This window comes from Octopus sinensis, linkage group LG17 (assembly GCF_006345805.1).
Source record: "Octopus sinensis linkage group LG17, ASM634580v1, whole genome shotgun sequence".
Lineage (NCBI taxonomy): Eukaryota > Metazoa > Mollusca > Cephalopoda > Octopoda > Octopodidae > Octopus > Octopus sinensis.
The window spans coordinates 18043983-18049783 of record NC_043013.1 but is presented as its reverse complement, the minus strand read 5'-3'; the positions used below and the strand labels follow the sequence as shown (position 1 = coordinate 18049783).

Genomic DNA, 5801 nt, shown 5'->3' with positions numbered 1-5801 from the left:
GTAGGGGTATCCAGTCATACCAAAGCAGACAATAGAGCACAAAGAAGTTCTTGGACTCATTCAATAGACAATAGAGCACAAAGAAGTTCTTGGACTCATTCAATCCTATCAACCCATGCCAGCAGGAACAATGGAACTTGGACTCATTCAATCCTATCAACCCATGCCAGCATGGAACAATGGAACATGGACATTAAATGATGACATGGTGGTATGTGAAAAAACATTCAAGTGAGGTCATTGCCAGTGCCACTGGAGTGGCTCCTGTGCATGTAGCACATAAAAAGCACCATTTGAGCGTGGCTGTTGCCAGTACCGCCTGATTGGCCCTTGTTCTGGTGGCACGTAAAAGCACCCACTACACTCTCGTAGTGGTTGGCATTAGGAAGGGCATCCAGCTGTAGAAACTCTGCCAGATCAGATTGGAGCCTGGTGCAGCCATCTGGTTCTCCAGACCTCAGTCAAATCGTCCAACTCATGCTAGCATGGAAAGCAGATGTTAAATGATGATGATGATGATATATATATATATATATATTATTTATTTAAAGGGCACAATACAATGCTGCCTTCTCAGTATTTCCGCATTTCTTCTATTATTCAATTTTTTTAGTTTGTTATATGTGGTTAGTGCCTGAAGAATATGTTTGAGTATTTCTCACATTCTACCAGTATACGAAGTTTAAAAGTGTTTAGTTAACTAGAAATTACGTTACAAAGTGCCGTTCAAAAGGAAAAGATCCCTTATTTCATCGACCCCGAAAGGATGAAAGGTACAGTCGACCTCAGCGGAATTTGAACTCAGAACGTAGCGGTAGACGAAATACATATTTCTTTACTACCCACAAGGGGCTAATCACAGAAGGGACAAACAAGGACAGACAAACGGATTAAGTCGATTACATCGAAACCAGTGCGTAACTGGTACTTAATTTATCGACTCCGAAAGGATGAAAGGCAAAGTCGACCTCGGCGGAATTTGAACTCAGAACGTAGCGGCAGACGAAATACTGCTTAGCATTTCGCCCGGCGTGCTATCGTTTCTGCCATCCCCTCGCCGCCTTGACTAAATCCCTCCAGGCGGAGGTAATACAATCAAATAAGGCAGAATTAAGAAAAAAATTGGTAGCCAGGAGGTGGAGATACAGTAAGAGGAGGAAGAATAAGAGAGGAACAAAAGAGATTTCATTGGTTGAGAATATTGACGTCACTGATTTAATTTAAAGGGAACCATGGCTGAAGGCGAGGAATCTCTGGAAGAAAGTCTCCAGAAGACGAGTTCTTCCTCTTTAAAGGTAATGTATTAATCTTTACATTATGTTAAGTACATACAATATTATACGTATTCCGTTATTTTACTCTGGAGGCGATCCTGAGTTTTAAATATCCGGAAAGTGAAAAATCGAACTTCACGGAAGTCAGAATTAGCTGGAAACTCGGCAATAATATAACGGAACTAGATTCGGTAAATGTTTATATTGCATATACAATAAATACCTTAAGACTGGTACTACTTGAAAACAGTGGTCCCGGTGCGCGCACTCGCGCTAGCTAGTCGTTACTAGTCGATCCTAAAACGACTTGCGCGTATGCAAATGAATAGATTCGCGCATACGCGATACACAAATTAATATTTTTCGAGCAAAGTAAATAATTTTTTAAACTAAGGAAATAAATTACTTATTATAAACAAAGTAAGGGTGTTTTTTTTTAAATGTATATAATTTTTTTAAACTAAGTAAATAAACTATTTATTATAAACAAACTAAGGTTTTTTTTTTTTTTAATGTATATAATTTTTTTACACAAATTAAATAATATTTTTCGAACAAAGTAAATAAAAAGCAAATAGCAAATAAAAAATTGAATATCTTACAGTTCTTGCAATTCGTTCGAAAATGCCACCAAACAATAAAATGAAATGTTGAAGTTCATTTGATTTCCTCGAATGTGAACCATTCTGAAAGGTGCTTCGGAATGTTTTCAAAACATTCCTTGCCACTTTTTCCGTATTCTTCTCTCCAAAGAAATTCGTCCAGGTACGATTCCATCATGTTCGTGTGGACCCCCATCATAGTCTTCGGCTTTTTGCATTCTTCCAATAACATTCCACAGAATTTGCGTCTGCGAAATTTTCCGAATGGTTCACCTTGAAATGGGTGTATTTTGGTATCACATCCATTTCATTAATACCATTCTACGCACCCCAACAACCGGAATATATCGGCAATGTAAACATGGTTCAAAACTTTCTTCTCCTTCAGAAACGAATTTGCCGCATGTGCGATGCAAACATGTATCGCGCGTGCGCGAATCTATTCATTTGCATATTCGCGAGTCGTTGTAGGATCGACTACTTACGACTAGCTAGCGCGCACCGGGACCACTGTTCGCTAGTAGTGCCCAAGTACCATAACTGCCAATTATAAACCCACGTGGGTTTATTTACATTTCTGAAGAAAAAAAGAAACCCTTTTCCTCCACCCCTAATCCTAACATATATAAAAAAAAACTTTACGGAAAGTGACGATCTTCTTCAAATGTAAACAAATATCAGACTTTATCTGATAACCTCCCACTCTCTTTCTCTTCTACTTCCTCGTTCCATCTTTTTCTGTTCATCTGATTCCCCAACCCCTTTTCTTTTCTCAGTTTTTTTTTCTACGACCTACTCTCTCTCTCTCTCTCTCTCTCTCTCTCTCTCCTCTATCTATCTATCTGTCTATCAACATTATTTAATGTCTTTACTTTTTCAGATCGATCCAGCTTCTCGTTTTAAGACATGGACTTCATATATCCTGTGAAATGAATACCGTGATATAGTAGAGTTGTTACTGCAGTCTTAACTTGATGTAATCTGGTGGATAACTATGCCAACCCATTCACCTGGACGGTTTAACTTAATAGTTGTGTTAATATAGTATAAACACGATGTCCTTTTTATGGTAAGTTAAGAGTGATGTAGAATCATTTCTTTTTAACTATAACTTCCACATAGTCTCTTACCTGGTGGTCAGTGCAGAAGCTAGGGATAGATGAGTGGTTTGGTGAGAGCTGTGCAAGCCATGTATAGGGATGCTGTCAGTAAGATGAAAGTCAACGAAGGAAGTGTACAGGTGGGAGTTCACCAAGGATTAGCTGTCAGCCCCCTCTTGTTTATCGTAGTCCTCCAGGCCATGCCAGGGGGATTTAAGACAGGCTGCCTTTGAGAGACCTTGTTCTTATTGCTGAATCACTACCAGAACGAGAGAAGACATTTCAGGTGTGGAAGCAAGGTTTGGATTTTAAAGGCTTAGCAAAGACCAAAGTCCTAGTAAGTAGGAAAGCAGACAAATCACTGATCCCTTGAGGGAGATGGCCCTGCTCAATATGTAGAAAAAGGTGTTGGTAGAAAGTCCATACAGTGTACCCAGTGCAGCAGTATCAGGAAGGTTAACAGAGAAAGTAGTATTTATGTGAGGCAGACGTACAGGTATATTAAACACTAGGAATGTACGGAAAATAGACTCTCAAATGTCCAGGTGATTCTTAGAAGTAGTAGATAGTTTCCATTTACTTGGGCAACCAAGTTAGCAGTGGAGGAGGTGGTTCTGAAAGCATAGATGCTAGAATAAGAATGGTTCTAGGCAAAGCTTAGAGAGCTACTACTTTTGTTAGTAACAAAAGGCCTCTCCCTCAAAGTGGAAGGCAGATTGTATGATGCCTGTGTATGAATAGCTATGCTACATAGCAGTGAGACATGGGCTGTGGCAAAGCTTGAAAGAAATGAAGCCAGCATGCTCTGCTGGATGGGTAATGTCTGTGTGCATTTACAACAGAATGTAAGTGATTTGAGAGAAAAAATTGGGTCTGCAAGGCTTCAGTTGTGTACAAGAGGGAAGACTTCATTGGTATGGTCTTCTGGACAGGGACAGCTGCTACAAGAAGTGCTGATCTAATTGTAGAGGGAATGTGTAGAAGGGGTGAACCCAGGAAGGTAGGGATGAAGGGAGAAAAAGGATCTTCAGACATTGGGCCTCTCGGAAATAACATGGGATCAAGATTTCTGATGGTTTGTAGTACTTGAGAAGACACATCAAACTAAGTCAAATCGTGGCTGTCCTTACATATAGGCCTGTCCTCCATGTTCCTCTCTCAGCTAAGAGGTCCCAGTCTTGTGGACTCATGGGTGCCAGTGTCATGTAAAAGTATCCATAGAGGTGTCACATTTAAAAGCACCAACTACACTCTGAAAAATGGGGACATTAGGAAGAGCATCCAGCCATATAAACCATGCCAAAACAGACAAATGAAGATTGGATGTTAAATGATGGTTGTCTTGGAATGATATTTTAAGATATTGAAATGTTGATATTTCTGAGTTGTTAATAGAGAAACAGTAAAATATGTTGCAATCAATAAGTTCCATAGGTGCAGGTGTGTCTGTGTGGTTAAGAAGTATCTTCTACTATAGCCCTGGAAACTGAAACAAGTCTATTATATACATGTATATGTGTGCATTTGTATGTCCATTCTTACAAGCAATATCAGTCATTTCCAATCTTCTACCTGGCCATAGAAAATTTACCTCAACAAACCTTGTCTGCCCCATACAAGCATGGCAATGTATGCATTAAATGATGGTGATGAAATATATTGGAGCAAATACAGTGCACAGCCTGTATAAATCAAGAGACTTCCCTTCAAATGTTAACCAATCTGTGCCGACATTTCTAATAAAATACATTGTTTATATGTTTCTAATTTATTTTGAAAATAAAGAATAAGGGATTTACTAAAGTAAGTTTTGTAATTATTACTAAGCTACTGTTTAGAATAGTAATTTTAAAAAAATAACTCTTAAACATAAAAATGGAAATTTTTATTTAAATAGTAAACCCTAAATTTTCTTATTCTTAAGATTTTTAACTAAATTTACTTACATAATCATATGTTTGCCTTTATCATTTCAGATAAGTCCTAAGATTATGATTTTGATTCGTCTTCAGATTCATCTTCAAATATCAGCAACACAGAACAAATGATATGTACAATATGCATAGAGCAACTTTGGAACATGGTCTTTGAATGTGGTGGACAACTTTGTCAGTACCATTTGTGTTGAGAAACTTTAATAAAAGGATTATACATTGATCAGCTTTTTTTCTTTTTTCTTTTTTTTTTCTTATCTTTCCCTACCCTTCCACCATCATCGTCTCTTCCTAACTACTGCAGTAATGGTTCCTACAGCTCTGTTATTAATAACCCCCATCTGTTTCAACCATACCTTTAATGGAGACATTGTATCCCTTCTTGCCCTCCAGTATTTATTTTGGTCAAGGAGGAACTGGTGACTATTGTTCAAAATCTGTAAATTTACACTTGCACATTTGACCTTTATTTTACCTCTGCCCACTTCAGAAATTTATTTCCCTTTTCTATTTAAACTGTTTCTGACAACTACCCCATTATTGTCCTTTAAATAACCCCTAGTTGAGTAGTATTGTAGATTGGGCCATAAAAACTAAGGGACATATTTGAAAATGGACAGTAGAGAACAGTTATGGGGTAAGTAAATGTCGGGTATATTTAACAAGATGAGAAGTCAACGGTAAGGGGTTTGGATATATTATATGATAGAAGGATGTAGTTGTGAGGGATTCACAACTACAATTAACTAGAAACAGAATTAAATTAGATGAAATACAGCTTGGCTTTGTGCCAAGAGAAGTATCATTGATGCCCTCTTTCTAAGACATCTACAGAAGTATTTAATCAAAAGTAAGCCATTGTACTTGGCATTTGTTGACCTGGTGATGGGC

The 5801-nt window shown here is 38.0% G+C and overlaps 1 long non-coding RNA gene across 1 annotated transcript; it reads left to right on the top strand.

Annotated features, from left to right (window-relative positions):
- The first annotated feature begins 1137 nt into the window (after positions 1-1137).
- On the top strand, positions 1138-5134 carry LOC115221090. The gene is made up of 3 exons (XR_003882603.2): positions 1138-1295; positions 2757-2945; positions 4953-5134. It is a non-coding gene; the product is annotated as an uncharacterized LOC115221090 (long non-coding RNA).
- Positions 5135-5801: the final 667 nt, after the last annotated feature.